The 22966-nt window shown below is 34.8% G+C and overlaps 1 protein-coding gene across 8 annotated transcripts in view; it reads left to right on the plus strand.

The window, feature by feature from the left end:
- The window catches only part of LOC118198476 (plexin-A2-like), a 1098378-nt gene that overhangs the window by 598550 nt on the left and 476862 nt on the right, over positions 1-22966 (plus strand). The gene's annotated exons all lie outside the window — the stretch shown is intronic.

Here is a 22966-nt window from a genome sequence, read left to right on the forward strand (position 1 = left end):
TCAAAATGTCTTATTCAGAAAACCTGTTTGGGTGGACAAATTCATGTACCATTGTTTTGCCTACTGGCTAACAACTAAATGCATTTCGTTTTTGTGAGATTCAATTCAGTCAGTAGCTCGTTCTTATTAAAAGTTCAGGGTGGGGGGAGATGTAATAAATAAATTTGTTTTTAAACTGGTAACACCTGGCCTCGATGCTCATATCCTTAAGCTATCCTCTACACGTAGATTCACGTGCAAGAACGATTCGGTTTTGAAACAGACCAAAGCTTTTTTTAGCCCAAAGGGCTATTAATTTCTTTTTGGCATTTCGTGGCTTTCATTATAAACGGCGTTTCACTTTTCAAACTGTTGCCACCAAATATTACAGCCCTGTATTAATTATCATTAATGAAATTAATAAATGAAAAATCAGCATGTTTGTATGTATGTATGTATGTTTCTCGCATTGTGTGAAAACAAGGTACCTAGAGCCATCCAATTTTGAATAACATAAGTTTCCACCTGAATATAGGCATCAGCCCGAATCTGGAATTTGTTTTATTATCTGTTTTATATTTTGTAAGACATCTGACTTTTGTTTAAGAAAGTTCTTGATGATGAATTTTTGATTAAGGGGACTCATACACCTTAAACCCCTCATGATCTTCGAATATGTGACTGTTGCAAGAATTGGGATATTTTATTTATTTTTAAAGCAATTACTTCCAACTTTTTACAGCTGACTACATAATATAGCTGCTTTGGAAACTAGTAACCAGAAAGTTTGTGTTGCCACAAATATTTTTTAAATTTAATCCTCTTTGTGACAAAATATTTCGCCGTGTTCCACCTTGCGCGCATGATATTTTAAAAATGGCTAATGGTACATATTTGAAATTGGATGGAATTCTTTATATGGGCACTATTTTCGAACTGAACCAACAATCTGATGAATATTTTAATACTGAAAAATTTTATGGGCGAAAACATTAAAAAATGTTTTAACAAAATACATTTTATAAACTCAACTCAAAATAAAATAAAAAATTAACATGAAATTTTTAGAATTTTAGGTTCACAGTAGTTTCCAAATGTTATAAAAGCTATATATTAAATAAAGAATCAAATTATGAAACAGAATGTTGTAAACTGTGCGCGCAAGTTGGAAACATGACGAAAAATGTTGTCACGAAGCGGATTAAATTATAAAAATATTTGTGGCAACACAAACTTTCTGATTACTATTTCAGAAAGCAGCTATATTATGTAGTCAGCTGTAAAAAGTTGGTAATAATTGCTTTTAAAATAAATAAGTTATCCCAACTCTCGCAACAGTCACCTATTCGAACATCTTATGGGTTTTAAGGTGTATGAGTCCCCTTAAGAAACTCAACACTTCCAGAGCGAGCAAATGGCAACACTGTACGAGTTGCCCACCAAATGTTAGAGTCCTGCATTATGTTTTAAGAAATTAAATAATGAAAAATCTGCGTAATTTTTTTATTATTAGCCCAAAGGGCTATTAATTTCGTTTTCGCATTTTGCGTTGATTCACTTTTCAAACTGTTACCACGAAATATTACAGCCCTGTATTATATTTAAAGAAATTGAATAATGAAGAATCTGTATAAATGTATGTATATTTCTCGCATTGTGATGAAACAGCGGTACATAGAGCCATCGAATTTTGAATGACGTAATCCTCCTACGAATATGGACATGTGGAAGCCCAAATTTGAAATTTGGAATTTGTTTTATTGTCGATTTCATATTTTGTAAAACTTTAACGAATCTTTTGAGTAACAAACTCTACGATTTAAAAGCGAGCAATGGCAACAATCTACGGAGGGGGGAGGAAACCTTTTTACCTCCAGCGCGCGGAACTGTGTATCGGAAATTCTAAAGATATGCTCTTTTAAATTTTTTTTGTGATATTGCTGTTAAATTCAATTTTATGGTCTATGTGCGAATTGCATGGTATTTAATAAATAAAGGCAACACACAAAACGTTTAAAAATAAAATTTAAAAAAAAAAAAAAAAAACTGCCCCTTTAGCCGTATTATAAAATCTGAAAGTTTTCAGATTTTTTTTAAAAATTATTGTTTACCGAATTATCGTTTAAGGCTAAATTTCGTCTAATTTTTAAATTCGCTGTTTCATTGATATCTGTAAGTTTATGTATTATAATAAAACACTGCAGGGCGATCTGCATAAGGGAAAGAATGCCTTTGCAGAATTTATTTTAAGGTAAATTGACTTACTTACACGCAAGGAAAACCACAGAAATGACGTGAGAAATACTGTTACAAGACGCAAAATGTTAACGCATTAAATTGGAAATAAGAAATCCAAACGGCACTGTTGGAAAGCTAGAATTTATAAAAGTAGCAATTAGATCTAATAAATCTTACACTTTACTGAGGTTCAATAGATTTGATATGCAGGGTGTCCGTAAAAGAATATCCGAGTTTTAATAGTATATTACAGGAGTTTATTTTATACTACATATAACAAATCATACATGAATTTGAAGGAAAACTAACCTAGTTTTTCGTGTAAATGCTCAATGTGTGCACCTTTAGTGATACGGCACACATCCAAACGAAAATGCAATTCTTCCCATACTGTCTGCAGCAAGTCCTGAGTAATGGAAGCAACAACCTGTGCAATTCTACCTTTCCAAAGGTTGGTAAATCGTGGGGTAGGGGTGGAACGTAGACCCGATCTTTTACGAACCCCCAAAGGAAGAAACCACAAGGCGTGATGTCAGGTGGACGAGGCGGCCAGGGTAACAGAACTCTGTCGTCTGGACCGTGACGCCCAATCCAACGGTCAGGGACTTCGACGTTTAACCAATCTCGCACAAAGAGACTCCAATGACGACGGGCTCCATCTTGTTGCCAAATAAATTTTGCAGGTTCACTTTCTACTAATTGGGGAAAGAGCCATTGTTGTAGCATATCCAGATAAGAAACCCCTGTTACTGTAGCTTCAGCGAAAAAAAAAATGGTCTGTACACTTGTCGTCGTGAAACAGCACAGAAAACGTTTATTTTTGGAGAATCTCTTTCGTGTTGTACAAGTTGATGAGGATTTTCTGAACCCCATATACGAACATTATGGGTATCTTCCCACTTGTATGAAACGTCGACTCATCACTGAACACCACATGATGCAGAAAGTTATTGTGCCGTTGAAGAACTTCACATGCAAAACGAAATCGTATTGCACAATCATTTGGCTTTAACTGCTGTACCAACTGTAATCGGTATGGACGCAAATGTAAATTTCTTTTTCAAAATCGTCCAGACTGTCTTCTTTGGCAACTGTAGTTCATGACTTGCTTTCCGAACAGATTTCTGCGGACTACGACGGAAAGATTCTTCGACACGTTCCACATTCTCTACAGAAACTTTGGGTCTTCCCGGGCTTACCTTTACAAAGACATCCGGTCGTTTCGAATTGTCGATACCATGGGCGGATATTTCTGTCACATGGGGGATCACATTTAAACTTTAATCGGAACGCACGTTGAACGGCAATTACCGAATCACTCTTAGCAAATTGTAGAACACAAAACGCTTTACGCTCAGAAGTCGCCATTTTGAATAGATGACGGTGCAACTGTGAAAACGATGTAGCGGTACAAGCGCATGCGCTTATCTGAAACTGTTGGAGTTATTCTTTATTCGTCGCCTTCAACCACAACTGTCGAACGATTACAGCTGATACTATTACAATTTGAACTTCGGACATTCTTTTACGGACACCCTGAATTTCTGATAGATGTCGCTATTCATCTGTGCAGTCACCATTTATTCGTCATTAACATTGAAATTTATCCTCATTTGATGACGAAAGGAGGATGCTACTGCTATTTGCATCACATAGATGTGAAAAGAAAAGGCTCTTGATATTTCACATATAGGTTATGAAAGAAAAACCTTGATGATATCTCTCCCTAAGCGCAGTGTGTGACTGATAAGATTACAAAAATATGATATGAAGACTCTAGGTTTATATATTATATTCTTATTTTAAAAGAGAATTTTTTTTAATGACCGCCAGTAAGGAGCTTCTTTGTATAAAAGAAAGAAATATTCTTGGGTGGAGCATGTCACGCAAATCGTGTTGTTTTCAGCTTCACGCAATATTGCGCGTTCCAAAACTGTACAGGAAGGAATAGTAAGGCAGCATTCGCGGCTAGTTCACGTGTTCAGATGGGTAATAGTTCACAGTAGTTTGTAATGATGAGGTTATTCCATTCTTTTGGGGCATTTTACGTCCATGCTCATGCTTCTTTATTTCCTAACATATTATTATATATGTTAGAATATATGTTAGGATATTATATACGTTGCGGGATATTTGTTTACCATATAGTTTTATGTTCTCAGTAAACGAGGGGCTAGGGAGAAGAATCTTACATACCTTTTGGTGGCATGTCTACTCTGATAAAAGATGTGGATTGCTGGGATTATTTTTCCTGTTCCATTCCTACGTGTTTTTCATTAGGTAATATTGTTACGAATTTTGTATATATTTAATTAAAATAATAAAATTCTACTCTGATTCATTAAATAGTGACGCTGTAGAGATATTAGGTTATTTGAAAGCAGGAGAAATGAAAAATGAACAACGCCTTCGCCGGGAATCGAACCACGGACCTCTGGAAAACGCTCCCAGCTTGCGGACCACCACACCACGAAGGCATGCCAAGAAGGCGGAAGAAATACCTTATATACTCCCAATTTTAAAGGCGCCAAATCCTGGGTGGGGAACATCATCCACCAACCTTTTCAGTTCGGGCCCCACTGTTGAGACAGTAGATATTTTTGAAAGCAGGAGAGGTGAAAAATGAGCAACGCCTTCCCCGGGAATCGAACCTTGGTCCTCTGGAATACGCGCCCAGCGTGCAGACCGTCACACCACGAAGGCGTGCCAAGAAGGCGTTAGAAATACCTCATAATGCTATATGTGAAATGTAATATTTTTTTTACATAATATAACATGCAATGCTTGAAAGGGACAAAGCTTTCCCAGATAAATAAAATTACAGGAGAAAGGTCTATCATTGAGTAAATGGTTATCTAGCGAGATATCGCCAAGCTGAGGATAGGTTTGGCGACAAATTTTTGTCGAATCACCAAACTTGACAACATTTAGGTCCGGTCCCTCTGTAACTGAATAACTGTAATTAATTCCTATGGGTAACTTTAGCCTTTTATGATTTTCAGTAATTTCGAGAAATGGAAGGTGCTAGAGATTTCTTTGCGGCCGGGGTAAAACTATATTAGACCAGAGAGAGCATCAACGCTTGAGTTTCTCAGTTCAGAGTGGACTATCTCCTTATGAGCTTCGCTCTTTAGATGCTCTTTGCATTTCTCTGTGTTTAACGTTCTTAAGGTAAATATAACTACCGATTTTACTCTGTGATCCCGGAAGAGCTCTACAAGTATTTTTGTGGCAAGTTTCAGAATTATAAAGTGTTCCTTTTGGTAAAAAAAAAAGTTATGAAGCTGTTATTGGTTCTGTGTGCATTCAATCTATTAGGAACCTGTATGCACTCAACAATATGTTACTTGGTAACTCTTCGTTAGATTTTATGTGCTCATGAAATTCACTACATTTATATTTTAACTTCATTTTGGAAGTTTAAAAATACCTTTATTCTTGAAACCTGTAGTGTTGGCCTTTTTCTTGTAACCAGATGTTGTTTATAGTTGGAAAAAATCCTTTAATATTAATTACAGATTTCTGGTAACTTTTAACCTGAGGAGTATAATTGCTATTCCTCTAATAGGAGCATTTACGGCTCTGTAGAAAGTTTGGAGGAGATAGATGGGCAGACTTTCAATGGGACTGAGGTCTGCCGAACGGTATGGACAGCGCCTTCACTTTCGTGGTATTCATCCGTGGACAATCTCAACAATAAATAATTACAAGGGCTTCCTCCCTATGTACTTTTCCATACGTTCACAGCATCGACTTGCTGATAACGCTATGGCTCAAAGAAACTGGAGTCCACATTGTTGTGTTGGCAGTACTGAAGGCGTGATATGGAATGGCATTATAGGGCTGCTTTGTGTTCCTTCTTCTTGCTGTCCGAGTGGTTAAGACCACTGACTTGTGGTAGCTCAGCCCCGGTTCGAACCCCAGCGAACGGGCTGTCTGCACGTGTGTTTTCATGGTTTTCCCCATGTGTAATGGTCTAGCCATTTTTCTTTGAAAGTCCTCCACGAAGGGATTCCTCCTTTTAGGCAAAAAGCTTTCGTGTGCTTTCATAACTTAATCTAACCTGCACAGGTTTCATTTTCCGTTCATTCAGTTGCTTTCTAATTTGCTTGATAGACTTCAACCATGCTCCTTTAGCTTTGATTGGACGTATCTGCCCAAAGGAAACTTTTCGGCAAATGATCCAAACGTTTGAAATTGTTTTTTATTTCCTTTTACGAAATAAAGGAAGGTACTGTTGTAGAGCTGTTAGGACTTTTTGGAAGCAGGAGACTTGGAAAAATTAGCAACGCCTTCGCCGGGAATCGAACCACGGACCTCTGGAATACGCGTCCAGCTTGCAGACCACCACACCACGAAGGCATGTCAAGAAGGCGGGAGAAATACCTTATACTGTAATCGCTAAAAATATCGGGTATCCTATTTCAACGAAAATGTTAATTTTGACCGCTCTCGAATATATTTGAACGATGTTTTTGCATGGCATCTGTACGTACGAACAGAATAAAGGTCTCATTTTTCCAAACCGGGTCGTAAAATGGATTCAGAAGATTTTTTTTCCATGACGTACGTACGTACGTTATATCTTGCATAACACAGAAACGAATAGTCGTAGAACGTTGAAATTTTGTATATTCGACTTCTATAACATCTAGTTGTGTGCCTCCCTTTTTGTTTTGTTGCAATCGGCCGCACCATATCTGGCATTTTTATATGTATTCTGGATATTAATATCCTGTATTTTACTGTGTACGAGAAGCAGTAAAATACACGATAAATTCGATATAACTAGATATACTAATGTAAATATATTGTTTGTATGAAGTACAATGTAAAATGAAAGTTTGTATGTATGTTCGAAGTAATTATGTTATATTAATCTGCCATAATCCAACTTTTGTTAATAGGTTAATTTCTTTGTAATAATTGTATACTGTGTCTTTGTAATTGTATATTCAATACGTAAGTCTAGTATTAATGTAAAATTACTATGTAAATGTCTTGGTAGGCTAGCATCCGATGCGGGCCAACTAAAAGCCCAGCGGGGTACAGTAGTGCGGCGGAGCAACACCTGTAAAAGTCACTGACGAAGTTCTGGTGCTCCGTCCACTTTTCCCTGTCCCTGTGTACGAGGAGCAGAAGCGCTGAACATTGAGCAGTGTTTCTCAAACTATGGTATATTACATTATTTTTTGGTGCAGTTTTTATCCAAAAGATTAAAATGAATGTAAATTGTGCTCCTTTTAGTGCATATATTGGTACATGATGGTGCACATATTTTCATTCTCATTTATGTAGTACAAAATGATAAAGTTTGAGAACCCCCTGGCTTAGATGGAGTTTCGATTTCGGATCTTAATTTTATCTGATCTGTCTTGGTGGAAAGAAATTGGGCTTATGGTTTGAATATGGAAGCCTTCTCATACGGAATGTGTAAGAAGTGATATCTTCAAGCAAACAGTGTCGTAGCGTGCCAAGGTGCAGTTCTGAAGAGATAAGCTCGATTACACTGTGTTTTTATCTGTAGCTGCACTCGATATCTTAACCCCCCCTCCCGCCTTGAAAAAGAATGACATTAAAGGTTTGCTTCGGTCTATATTTCACAGTGTGACAAAGAGTAAATTCATGTTAAATCCGTGCAATTCTGGCAAGGAAGGTAATCGAGTCTTCGGATATAAAAATAAACTTCTCAAGCACAGAAATCGTCTAAAAACTAAATAAAAATGAGCGTGATTGTTTATGACGTAGGGAAACGAGAAGAAATAAAGAAAACTCGCCTGGACATGTTGTTTGGGGGTGGGGGGAAGTTAATGGGGGAGTTCCTGAAAAGGCTGTGTATATTTATTTCCATGTTTTTTCGAATGCACTTGCAACACGCGATGTTCGTATCAAGATCCGGGAAGAAAAAGCTGCCCCCCCCCCTTTTTTTTTTTTTTTTTTTTTTTTTTTTTGTAGACATGAGCTATGCACCTGCGTTTGTAAAAAAGAATGTTTATAAAATTTATGTAAAAAAAATTTTTTTTGCTGATTCTACAACGGTTTTCCGTTCAATCGCTTTGTTTCAGTTCAAAAATTGTGCGTTATTTATCCGAGATTTAGTTCGTGAGTATTGTTGTTACGAATTTTGTACATATGGAACTAATTTTGGTGAAATTAAATATGAAATTGCAGTTTCTTTTGTTGTTGTTGTTGCATGGTACATGAAAATCTGAAGAAGTGAAGCTTTTCCGGAAAAGTAAGAATACAGAGGCAAGTGGCGAAGGTTTCGGCGATTAATATTTATCGCCAAATTTGGCAAGGAATTGCAAAAAATCGCCGGTCTCGGCGACCATTTGGCGACATTTTATTCCGTTCCCTGTATAACTGTAATGCGTATTGTAACTGAATAACTGCAATTGATGTTATATGTAGCTGTAACCGTATCTGACCCCCATATGCTTTCTAGTTATTTCGAGAAGTGAAAGGTACTAGAAATCTGTTGGCGCCTGGGAGAAAACTATGAAGACCAGAAAGAGTAGGAGTTGTTTAGTTCAGCGTAAGTTCGGAGTATTGAGATATCTCCGTGTTAGCTTCGCTCTTTAGATGATCTATGCATTGCGTTGTGTTCAACTTTCTCATTAGTATGGAGCCCACCAGCGGCCGAGCGGTAAAGTTGCTGAATTCTGGAGCTTTCCACAGAAATACTTGTACAGATAAGTTAAGTCCCTCGTTGTCGAAACATGATGTGGTTCAGACTTAAAGAACGAAGCTAACCCGGAGATATATCTTAGTACTCCGAACTCACGCTGAGCTAACAAGTGACAAACTAAAAGAATAGGCTTTCTTCGACCTTTATATAGTTTTCACCCGGCCGTCGAGAATTATCTAGTACTTCTCGAAATTACTGGAGGGCATATGAGGCCAGGTACGGTTACAACTGCATCTGAAATCAATTACAGTTACTGTGTTACAATACCTGTTACCGTGGTACATGTGCATATAGAAGTGCAAAAGGACACCCAATGTTTCCTATGAGTAAATGGATATAGTCTATTGCACTTCCAAATATTTATTAAAATTTGGGACATATGAGTTACATAATACACAATTAAGAATAAAGAGATTATAAGAAGTGTTAACAGTCGGTGCCATTGTACTTACATACTTTGTATATATGTATCCAGTAGTAGTTTATAATACTTAGAATATTTCATGCTAATGTTGCTTACACTAAAATTTTGTGAAAAATTATTACGGTGGTATAGGGACCGGACCATAATACCTCGGTACTTTTCAGTTTCGCCGGCGCAAATCTCGCGAAGTACACTTTATTAACGAAAACACACAGTATGCACATAAAAAGTGTTGACAAATGTTAGTTCTAAGAATTTTTTATTTTGAAGGTATAAATATTTTAATGTCGTTTAAAATTTCGTAAAAAAGCCGATAAATAAAGACAATAAATTTGTAAAAAGACATTAATTTAAGAATTTACTATGCTTTCATCTTACAATATCCTGATTCGTCGGTTCATATCACGTGACCCCAAGTGATCTTATCTCACGTAAATTACGCTACAAAAATCTAATTCTCTCAGTAATTATCTACATTAATTTCAATTTAAATTTTAATTTGGAATACAAGTTTAAATGCAAGAATTATTTCAATTCGTACGAATAGCTTACTCAGAAATTAAAACCGCAGTGCTTTACCTTCGGTAGTGCATTCTCATTAGAATGGATGAATTTAACTCTTGACTTTGCCTTTTCTATATTTTCGCCACCGAGTGTGCGGTATGATTGCATCCTAATTGACTTAATTACCGCCCGCAAATGGCCTTAAGGCGTAAAATTGAACTATCTGGTAAAAATTCTATGTAATTGTATGCCAGTATTGAAAGAAACAATCAATGTGGTAAGAAATGGCTGCGACTTGTTTTTTGAAAATGTAAAGTTAAAGTAAAAGGTTACCAGTGAGGATATTTCGGTTGGCTTCGGTTGTATCATTACTGGCGACTTTATCGCTTGCTCCGCCAAAACGGAAAACTCCAATTGTCGCAAGGTTTGGCAGCTTTGGTCTATTTCTTGCCAAATTTGGCGACAAAAATTAGTCGCCAAAATCCTTTCTAGCTTTGCGATATGATGGCCATTTACTGAATGTTAAATAGACCTGGCTTTGTATTCTTCTTTTTTCCGCATAACATTGTGTCTCTCATCGTTGCATTTTTATGTTACGTTATAAAAGAAAAATACAATTTCACATATAATTTCACTAAAATTATATTCGTATATTCACAAAATGCGTAACATTATTTATATGGAAAATGTTCGTGATCTCATTTGTTCAATTTCACTTTAGTTGAGTAACTAGCATTTTAAAGGTGCAGTATGTGCAGTAAAATTCATTCCACTTCAGAAATCATAAGGCGATGTCAACGGAATAAGATAATTCTACGGTGATAAAACACTTTAGTGGGGTCTTGCTGCACCTTGAATTCTCCTTCCGATATGCGCAGCAGATTGAGCGTTAGAAATAGCGTTTATTTAACTAAACTGCTGGTGACAGTGTTAGCTCTCCTTCTTGGATATTTGAATATATAACCTTCAATATGACGAATTCGTTTAGTTAAGCTGTCTGCTATAAGTCACACTAGGAAATCCGTTAGGAAGGAATAATATTTATCGTAGTATTTACACAGCTTTTCACTTGTGCAGGTGATATTAAAGCTGGGTTTTTAACCTTTATACAACGGGATCTCGCAGACTGCGACCTTTTCATACTTTGCTAACTTATACTTTTCACTTATTTATGCGAAGTAAAAAGGAAGTATTATAATCGCGAAAATTTTAGGGTATCATATTTCAACGGAAATACGTATTTTAACCGGTACCGAATACGGAACTACGTATTTTAACCGGTAACTTATACTTTTCACTTCCTTATGCGAAGTAAAAAGGAAGTATTATAATCGCGAAAATTTTAGGGTATCATATTTCAACGGAAATACGTATTTTAACCGGTACCGAATCCATACCTATTTTAACCGTTAGCGAATCCATTTGGGCCTTTTTGTTTAGTCCAAAGGGTTAATTTGTCCTTGAAGGACTATTAATGTCGTTTTGGCATTTTGCGTTGAAACGTTTAAAAGGCTGTGTCACTTTTCAAACCGTTGCCACCATATATTATCGCCCTGTCTTATCTTTAAAGAAATTAAATAATGAAAAATGTGCATCAATGTATGTATGTTTCTCGCAGTGATATAAAACAACAGTACCTAGAGCCATCAAAATTTGAATAACGTAATCTTCCATAGAATATGCGCATGTGGAAGGCCTAATTTGAATTTGAAATTTGTTTTATCACCGATTTCATATTTTCTAACACTTCAACGATTTTTTAACGATTTCAAATCGAGCAGTGGCAATACTAAACGCACACATATATACACAAAGAATTTTATCTCCAGCGCGTGAGACTCTGTATCGTAAATTCTAAAGATACGCTCATTTTAAAATTTATTTGCCATATTGCTGTTCAACTAAATTTTATAGTTTGAGTACGTAGAACATGATATTTAATCAATAAAGGTAACACACAAAACGTTAAAAAACGCCACTTTGGACGCAATTTAAAATCTAAAACTTTTTTTTTTTTTTTTTTTTTTTTGTCGTGACGTCTGTGCGTACGCTTAGAATAAAAGACTCTTTTTTCCCAAAACGGATTTCGAAATGGTTAGAAAGGGATTTTTTTGTGATCTGTACGTCCGCCGATTAGCCGTAGAGCGTTGAAGTTTTATGTATAAGACTGCTATAACATCGAGTAGTGCATTAAATAATGAAGAATCTGCATGAATTTATGCATGTTTCTCGGATTATGAAAAAACAACGGTACTTAGAATCAAATTTTTAATAACATAGTCTTCCACCCGAACATGGGCATCTGGAAGCCCGCATTTTGAGTTTCGAATTTGTTTTATTGTCTATTTCATGTTTTGTGAAACTTTAACGATCTTTTCATTAACAAACCCAACAATTTCAGACTGAGCATTGGCAACACTGGACGCCAAAAAAACATTTTTATCTTCAGTGCGCGAGACTGTTTATCGGAAGTTCTAAAGGCATGCCGTTTTTAAATAGTTTGTGATTTTGCTGTTGCGTCGAATTTTATGTGCCATAAACGCCAAGAACGTGATATTTAACATATAATGTAAACACACGAAACGTTAATATTAATAAAAAAACAAACAGAAAAGTTTTGTAAAGCCATCTTAGTAAGAAAATTTAACATTAATATTATGAACTGAGAAAAGATTGGGGGGGGGGGCGAAAGAGTATGCCAACACTTAATGCTGCGTCGCAATTCTAAACGTATGCTGCTGCTAAAATTTTTTAAATTTTGCTGTTGAATTGTGTATGACGTAAATGAGAAGAAAATGATGCTTAATAACAAAGCTAAAAAGGATAAAAAAGTGGCGGTTAGTAAGTGTGAGTGTAACAGTAGGTAGTAGATAGACTGCGAACTCAGCGAAAGCTTAAAAGTCCTTAATACACCTATCTGGGAGACCGTTAAAATCTGTAACTTTTTCATATTAGATTATTATCATTATTATTATTATTTATTTATTTATATTTTGAGCTTTTTCAGATTGTTATTATATCATTAGTATTTATTTATTTATTTATATTTTTAACTTTTTCAGATTATTATCACCATTATTATTTATTTATATTTTTAACTTTTTCAGATTATCATCATCATTATTATTATTTGTTTACTTATATTTTTAACTTTTTCAAATTATTATTATTATTTATTTATATTTTTAACTTTTTCAGATTATTATCATCATTATTATTATTTGTTTACTTATATTTTTAACTTTTTTAAATTATTATTATTATTTATTTATATTTTTAACTTTTTCAGATTATTATCATCATTATTATTATTTGTTTACTTATATTTTTAACTTTTTAAAATTATTATTATTATTTATTTATTTTTTTAACTTTTCAGATTATTATCATTATTATTTATTTATATTTTTAACTTTTCCAGATTATTATTATTATTTATTTACATTTTTAACTTTTTCAGATTATTATCAGTATTATTATTTATTTATTTATTTATATTTTAAACTTTTTCAGATTATTGTCATTATTATTATTATTTATTTATTTATTTGTATTTTTCCTGTCTGTAGTTTGTAAACAAATCTTTATATTTTTCTCTCTGATGAAAGGCAAAACTGTTGAAAGTGGTTAACAGGTCTTTCACTTGACGATGCATTTGGTAAATCTTGAAGATAAGTGTGGAGATTGAAGAAGGTGAAATCAGAGCAAGCAGCAAAGTTCGCTTATCGACGACCGAATCTCACGCCGCATGTATTCATTGTTGTTCTGTTGCGTCGTGTGCGATCGCCACTCACGACTACTCCGAATTTTCGGCTATCTGATAAAGGACCTTCGTGCCATGCCGATGGGAACCATCACGCGTGATTGTCTCTTGTTCGCTGCGGTGCCTGTATTACGGACTGCTTATCTTCAGTGCTACCATGTGATCATTTATACTGTGCTTTGGTCAGAGTAAAAAAGGTTCTGTTATAGCTTCTTTCGTGAGTTCCTTCCTATGCGAAATGTTCTTTTCAGAGCTATGGAAAATTTGATATAGAGGTGACGATTTATTACTTCTTCCTGGAATATGCGGAACTTGTTGATTCGCGACATTTTTTTCCCATTCAGTTTTAAATTTTATGAAATTAGAAAGCTAATTTATTACAAATTTTTCAGTTTTCATTAGGAGGTAAAAGAAATCAAAATCGATTACTCTGTTTACATTCAATTTAATCAAAAAGTATCTATTTGTTCAAAATCGTGCATTTCGTGTCTGATTCAAAATTTTATTTCTATAATTATCTATAAATCAACTTGTGTTGTTGTGCAGCCCGTAAGCAATTATTCTGTACCCAAAGTACAGGGGGTGTTCGCACATTTTTGTAACGATTTTGCAAAGATTTATATATAAACAAACCTTAGAATTTTATTTGCTAATATTTTCAGTCTCATAGCCATTTTTTTAACTATCATATTACATCTTGATTTTCAAGATAAAAAATTCCTTTTCTTAAAACATCAAGATTGATTTTATTCCACTCCTCCTTCACAATCTTCCACAGTCCATTCAATGTTTTCGGATGCCACTTATAAAGAGCTTGTTTTAAAAGTCCAAATGCAAAGCAATCCTTAGGAGACACATCAGGGGACTTGGGTGGGATGCATTTAAAGGCTTCAACTCCTTTTTCATTTCTAATTTTTTTTACTTCCTTGTACGAAGTAAAAAGGTTTGGTTTGGTTTACTTAATTATGGCAAAGCACACTAGGGCTATCTGCCTAAGGGGAGGAATGCCTTCGTGGAGGACTTTCTAAGGGAAACTGACTCGTATACTACATTACACATGGGGAAAACCACGAAAACGCCTATGCAGCCAGCCCGTTCGCGGGATTTGAACCTCGGACTGAACTACCAGTGTTCAACGACTTTACCGCTCGGCCGCTGGTGGGCCCGAAGTAAAAAGGAAGTATTGTAATCGCGAAAAGTTTCAGGCAGCATATTTCAATGAAAATATCCATTTTGACCGCTATCGAATGCAATTTAATGATGTTTTTGCGTGACATCTGTACGTAAGGACAGAATAAAAGATTCTTTTTCTCAAAAAAAATTATAAAACTGATTTTAAATGAATTTTGAAGACAGATTTTCGTGGTGTCTGTACGTACGTATGTATCTCGCATAACTCAAAACGAGTATCCTCAGAACATTGAAATTTTGTATATAGGACTGCTATAACATGTAGATGTGCATCTCGTATTTTGGTTGCGATCGGCCGCACCAAACGTATATAAATATATTTATATATATATCCACTCTGTTACCCGGCTCAGTGATCTCAGTTTCTTTACTCTTATATGTTTTTAAATTGTGCATTTTTTGCTTCACAAGTGATTGAATTATGTTATTCTTATCTTCCGTTTAAGATTTTTATGCCTTTAGTAAATCTACAAGCAATATTTGTAAAATTATCAACGATTTAAAAGCTGTTTAAGTGCGGTTAAGCCTAATTTTTAAATAACTTGACGGAGATGTTTGTTTACATTTGAAACAGCAGAATAGTAGATTTGCTGCCAATCTAGAGGACTAAGCCTCGCAACAACAAAGATAACGCCTTCATTTATTATTGCGAATTAAATCATGCTTAATTCATTTTGGAATTTTTTCGAGGAAATAAGTGTTTAAGATTCATTTCGTAATTTTCAATATAGATATTTTGAGTATTAATATTCTTATTTTTAGTATAGATAATTTGATTAGATATAACAGTCTTTTACGTTTCAGAGAGAACTGCCGTGCAAGCATTTTTCGTAAAAGTTTTGAATGAAATGCTTTTTGATGTAATGAGTGAGATCTGAAATTTCGCAGATGATATGGAAGATAACGAGTGGGGCTACAGGATCTACAGGATATTCAGCCCGTTCGTGGGTTTCGAACCTTGGATCGAACTACCAGTGTTTAGTGACTTTACCGCTCGGCCGCTGATGGAGCCGAGAAGACAAGGGTGGTGCTGTACAATTGCCATTATATAATGAATTTGAATTGAAGAATGCCGAGGAAAATTGCTCTTCATTAAAGTTATTTATTTTATAATATCTAAAAGATATGGCTTAAATATTTTCATTTATTCCTTAGGTTTTTTTTTTTATTTCTGCAAACGCTAATATCAGTTAAAATACTGTTTTAATATTTTCTAATGTTAAAGTTATTATTAATAGTTGCACTAAACTGGCTAAATAACCATGTCAAAATTGACTGCTGCTCTGTAAAACGCAATTATATATGACCTGTGCTATTAAAATCTGTGTGTTTGTTTGTAACATCCTCTCCTCCGGAACGGCGAGAGTTTCGAGAGAGGTATCCACCCACCCAGATTCCGAAGATTCGTGGAAGCCATTTCGACCATTCTCATCTTCTTACGACTTTAATCAGCCGAGATATTAAATTAAATGTGTTAGTTTTTAAAACTCTGAAAACACTAATTTTCGCTTTCATTTTTCCAAGTGGCAACAGTCTCACATGCCGGAGATAAAAACTTGCTTCATTTCGAAAAGTGTTGCCACTACTCGCTTTCAAATAGTAGAGTTTGTTAATCAAAAATTTGAAAGTTCCACAAAATATAAAATAAAAATAGCGTTGCCGAATATTAAACGTATTATTATTATCATATAAAGTTATATTCTGACGTTGAAGAAAGCGCGCGATTGCATGTGACGTCATTTTACGTCGAAAAGTTTTCGTTAATGTCAGCATTTTAAATAAATAGCTGCTTTTGGCAACGTTTTTATTTCTGGTTAGTATAATTGACACATATGGTATTGGCACGTTAATTCTTTTATTGATTTTGATAAAAAGTTGTTATATTAAATTAAATTTCAATCATGACGTCGTACGTATTAACCTGAAGTGTCAAATGTTTTTGTTTCTTGGTTTGGCAATAAAATATTATTTACAAATTGGTTGTTGCTTAGAAAGAATAAACTGATGTCATTCATATTAAAAATGTTTTTATACATTTTCTTTTCAGGGGTATATAGAACTTATAAATACTGCTTTGGCCGCAGCTGGCTATATATTATTTCTTGCATTAGTGTTAAAATTGACGTGTATGTTTATCCGAGGCAGGTTAAGTGTTATGCTTTTGCGCCATAAATTTCTAATAACTGTCTATCCATTTTTTCGTATCTTGTTTTTATACTTTAACTGACAGCTGCTTTATTCAATTTAAAGTCTAGTCCGCGATAAGATGTATCAGTTGGTGAAGAACTTGTGACTTGAGAAACACCTTATCTATTTTTCAGAACTAAATGAACTGGGTTAAATAATAATACAACCGATATAATTGACCCTTTGTAACTGACATCTTTAATACAAAGAGGCGGGAAGTATAATATTTCTGTTCTTAGCATAGCAGGTTGAAATAGCGTGAGAACTGTTAATACTACAAAATAAATGAAAAACATAAGCAACAGAAACATCATTTGGATTGCGAAGTATACTAGAATCGCATAATTATCCCGAGATCATTTTCTACTTCGTACCAATTTCTTCTTTAAACATGTAAAGCTGTTCCGCATTTAAAACCTTAAACGGAACGTTGAGAATAAAATGAATTTAATGGAACAAGGAAAAATTAGTTATTTATGTGTTAGCTGTTGTATATGCATTGAAGAGCCTGCAAATGATCAAGTTAAGACTGTTAATACTTACTCCTGGGCTCCGTTCCGGCTAAACCACATGACGCTTGAATATAGGCCAATTGGGGTTTGAAAGTCCTCCATGTTGGCATTCTTCCTATAACAGACAACTTTGTCTCTTTTTTATAATAATTGAATCAAAAAAAAAAAAAAAATTGTATCTCTTGTAAAAATCATCCAAAATGTTTCTTCAACTTGTGTATTTGGAATTTCTTTAAAACTTTCACGTTGGTTATATATCTATGTTACGGTGAAACACCGAAATCTGGACAATGTCGACTGTCACCGGTGAATGTCAACATTCACATAGTCGCTTGGCGTATGTCCGAAATATTTTCCAAATACTCTTATTTCTGACTTACACCGGTACTAATGGTACTAATGGTGAATGTTGAACATATAAGCATATTATAATTCCTTCTCCGTAATTCATTTGCGAAAAAACGCACTTGAAACTCAGAATAAGAACTTAAGAACATAAGAACTTAAAACACACAGTACATTCAAAATGAGAAAGGAAAATAATGGAAGTTTTAAACTTACCAAATTATGTGATTCAAATCTTATTTATTGCAACAACTTAAACTATTATGACACTTTGAATTGCACAAGAGGCCCTTGCTTTTACAAGTGCATTTATTTGTGGAACACTTCCTTTTGGAATGGCAGCGTGTACATATACTCCTCTGTTTTCGACCTACACCAGAGCATATTTGTGATTGTCGACATACACCGGTGAGGTTCCGAATATACAAGAATGTAAAGAAATATTCGATCTTTCACCGACGTATTTCGTGAATGTTGACATTCTCCGGTGAAAGTCGACATTCTCCAATTTCTGTCTTTCACGGTAACATCTACACGTCATATATTTTTTTTTTTTCTTTTTGTCTCACCAAATGTTGCTAAATATTACCTCCATTATTTTACGATATGCGAATGATAAACTTCAGTTTGTTTATTTGTTGCTTTGAATTTTCATTACAAACACTTTTTCTCGAACTCGTTTGGACCTGTGATGTCAATCAAAGTAAACAATCTGTAAACTTGTCATTTACTGAGATTCTAACATTTAGCGGGGGGGGGGGGAATGGAAATATTAACTATTAGATACATATAACATAATTTAAACTGCGATACTATATCAATGCATCAGCGCTTGAAGCAGCTAGAAAAAAACAGCGTTTCTTCGGCGGTGTCCCGTTCAATTAAAATTAACATCTTACACATTGTATTATGTTAAAAAAAATCCATTCGAGTTCTTTGACTGTGTTCAAGCATCAATATTTGCTGAATAACTTCAGCATTCCGTCTGATTAAGATACTATATTTGAACCCAGGTTTTGACAATGCTTGGAATGCCATTTCGAGTTTTTATATACATCTTTTTAATGTTGTTGTCTGCGTACAGGTCGTAATAGATTTTACCAAATAAAAACACTGCAAAGTTCTGGAATTTCCTGCAGAAATACTCGCGCGGGTGTTTATATAGTATCATAGAGTACAATTAGTAGTTACATTTCAAATTACTAAAAACGTTAAACACAACGCAAAGTAAAGCGCATCTAAACAGAAAGCTATATATAGAAAGCGGAGATATCTCAGTTCACGCTGAACTAACAACTCGTAATAAAAATAACTAAGCACCGAACTGAGAGCAAATGCTCTCTCTGCCCTTATTAAGTTTTCAACCGACCGCAGAGATATTTCTAGTACTTTCTTTTTCTCGAAATTACTGGAAAGCAATAGGAGGGTAAAATTACGGTTACAGCTAACATACTGGTACAATACCTATTCCTGTGATACAGGGGCGAGACCAAAATGCCACCAAATGGTGACGTTTGGCGATTTCACGCCAAATTACCGAGATGCCCATTTACTCAATCAATGTTAAATGCACTGTATTCTTACTTTTCCGGCATAGCTTCTTTGTTAAGATTTTTTATGTTACATTACATAGAAAAATACAATAATTTCATATATAATTCCACTAAAATCATCTATTTATGTACGAAATTCGTAGCAATATTTGATTTGCTTTCTGTTGCAGTGTAAATAATAGAATGAGCAGAAGAATTAGCAGTGTGTGGACGCAAATTTTTTCTGGACGTCCTAAGATAATGAACTGAAATTACCAAAAAATTGTTTCTGTATTGTTATCTAACCTGTTCCAACACGTCGTCCAAGTCGCTGTTTGTTTCTTCTTATCCTCTCCTCCTTCGGTTCTGGACTTTGGATCGTCTTAAATCGATTACCGTACATCATTTCGTTATTCACGGCGTTCTTTATCAAAATTGATCTTTTTGAGTACTTCGCCATCGGATAAGCAACTTGTTGAATCTTATTTTAGAATGCTCAACCGCTGATAAGAAATTATTTCTTCTCGATTAGTGAAAAGAAATGATGCTTATCAGATAGTTCGCTAGCTAATGTTTCATAATGATACTGAGTCATGAATTTTTATCAGAAACTACTCATCCCAAAATAAATAAAAAGTCTGTAAGGTTTCAGATTTTACCGGTCGCCCAAAAGGATTTGTCACAGTTTTGTGTCTTTCGCTGAGCTTGCAGCCTACTAGTCTGCTGTTACACTACCCCCCCCCCCCTTTTTTTTTTTTTTGTCTTTTTTAGCTTTATTATTAAGCATCATTTCCTTTTCACGCTGTATACAATTCAACAGCAAAATTGCAAAAATATTTAAAAGCAGCATACGTTTAGAATTCCGGATGCAGCGTTAAGTGTTGCCATACATTTTTTTCTTCCCTCCCCCGGATCTTTTATTAGTTTATCATATCAATGTTCAGTTTTCTTACTAAATTGGCATTACGAAACTTTTTTTGTCCTTTTATCATTAATGTTTTGTGTCTTTATTTTATTAAATATCATGTTTTTAGCGTTAACAGGACATAAAATTCACTTCAAGTGCAAAATCACAAAATATTGAAAAGCGGTATATCTTTAGAATTTCCGATACGCAATCTCACGCGCTGGTGATAAACGGTGAAACACCGAAATCTGGAGAATGTCGACTTTCACCGGTGAATGTCAACATTCACTAAGTCTCTTGGTGTATGTCCAATATATTTTCCAAATACTCTTATTTCTGACTTACACCGGTCAGTGTCGACATTCACCATGTACTAATGGTGAATGTTGAACATATAACAATATTATATTTTCTTCTCCGTAATTCAGTCGCGAATAAACGCGCATGAGACTTAAAATAAGAACATGAGAACCTAAAACACACAATACCTTCAAAATGAAAAGGAAAATAATAGAAGTTAAAAACTTGCTTAATTATACAGTACGTTCTAAATGAGAAAATAAAATAACAGTAATAAAAAACTTACTAAATTATGTGATTCAGATCTTATTTATTGCAACAACTTAAACTATTTTGGCACTTTATGACCTCTCTTTTTCACTTTTACCAGAGCATATCTGTAATTGTCAACATACACCGGTGAGGGTCCGAATATACAAGAATGTAGGGAAATATTCGGTCTTTTCACCGACGTATGTGGTGAATGTTGACATTCTCCAGTGAAAGTCGACATTCTCCAATTTCGGTCTTTCACGGTATTATATACCGTATATACCCGCGTATAAGTCGATACCGCCTATAAGTCGACCCCCCACTTCGACATAAAAAATTCGTAGAAAATAAGAAACCCGCGTATAAGTCGACCCCCCACTTCCGAAATCGATCGAGAAACTTCGAAACTTATTTTAAGTACTACATTTATTCAAAATCATCTGAGAAGAAAAAAGTAAATATACGATAAAAAATACCTTGGTAAATAAACAAAATCCAAAATCCTTCAACGTCCGATTCATGGTCAAATTCGCCAAACATTTCATAGAACTCTTCTGTCGTCATTGGCTCGTCATCATACATATTTTCAGTCTCGAACTCTGTATTGTTACAATCACTACTAGAGCCTTCGTCGTCATTTTCACTTTCAAAAACAGCATCATCTTCCGTGCCGTCTAGTTCGTTGCTAATACAACATTTTTTAAATGATTTTATAATCATTTCAGAGGGTATTTCGTTCCAAGCATGTTTAACCCACTGAGCAATTAATGTAATATCGGGCTTTTTAATGTTGCCTCCCTTTGTAAATGTTGGTCGACCGGAACTAATCCACTCTGCCCAATATTTTCTAACATTTACTTTGAATGGCTTGTTGAGGCAGACATCTAGGGGTTGAATGACGGATGTCAATCCTCCCGGAATTACGGTCACAGTCGTTTTTAGGTGTTTTTGACTTGCACGCCTGTTAACAAAAGTATTTCATGAATGAACAATAACTATTATAAAAACTTATACGTGCGTAAAAACTATCTACATTTCTCTTTTCTTGGAGTGTTGGCGAAACTTTTTTATTGCTCGATATTGATCGGTTGTTCGGGTGCCGAAAATTCTTTGGTTCAATCGAAACTTACTCCAGTTAAAGTATGAAACTCTGTGATTAGTTCGTCACATAATTTAAGTCATGAAATTACTTCAAGTAAGTGACTTATTTGATAAGTCGTCCAATTTGAGTGCGGGAAGAAAACAACTGCATTATATAAAGAAATTTTTGAACTTCCGATTCTTTAAAATTTTTATGGCCCCGCGTATAAGTCGACTCCTCCACTTTGAAGTCTTTTTTTTGTCCAAAATATCTCGACTTATACGCGGGTATATACGGTATATATATATATATATATATATATATATATATGTGATATTTTAACAGTTGTGGGGAAGCTTGGCATCAAAGTTCAGGCATGGTTTTTGCAGAGTGGCAAGGAAAAATCCAATGAAGACACAAAAATGATTGCAACTTTATTCCATATCTTTAATTCAGTTATCACTGTAGATCATTTATTCGTTACTAAATAAGAGTATTTTAACTTTAATGCGTCGTAACTTATTCTAACAAAGAAAGCAAGATGAGATGCGCAGTAGCGTAGACCCTAACGGCACAGAGAGAGAGAGGAAAGCTTCTGACGCAAAATGGCGCGTATTTGTTATTTATAGTAGCGGTTATGTAATAGGCGCGAATGTTCTGGAAGGTACTGGTCTAGGGGGGAAGATCCTAAATTGCAGAAAATTAATTAAAGGTTGCGTGTTTGCGAAGAGCAAAGCCATCGTATGTTTTTATATTTCACATATATATATTTTTCCTCCCTGTGTTGCCATTGCTCGCTTTGAAATCGTTGAGTTTCTTATCAAAAATTCCTTAAAGTTTTACAAAATTTTAAATAGATAATAAACAAATTCAAAATTCAGGCTTCCAGATACCCATATTCGAGTGGAGGACTACGTTATTCAGAATTTGATGTCTCCATATACCGTTATTTTTTCACAGTGCGAGAAACATTAATGGATTCATGCAGATCCTTCATTATTTAGTTTCCTTAAATATGGCGATAATATTTGGTGACGACAGTTTGAAAAGTGAATCGACGCAA

This window comes from Stegodyphus dumicola, chromosome 12 (assembly GCF_044657685.1).
Source record: "Stegodyphus dumicola isolate Sdum_Otavi_A_Nest chromosome 12, ASM4465768v1".
Taxonomy (NCBI): Eukaryota; Metazoa; Arthropoda; class Arachnida; order Araneae; family Eresidae; genus Stegodyphus; species Stegodyphus dumicola.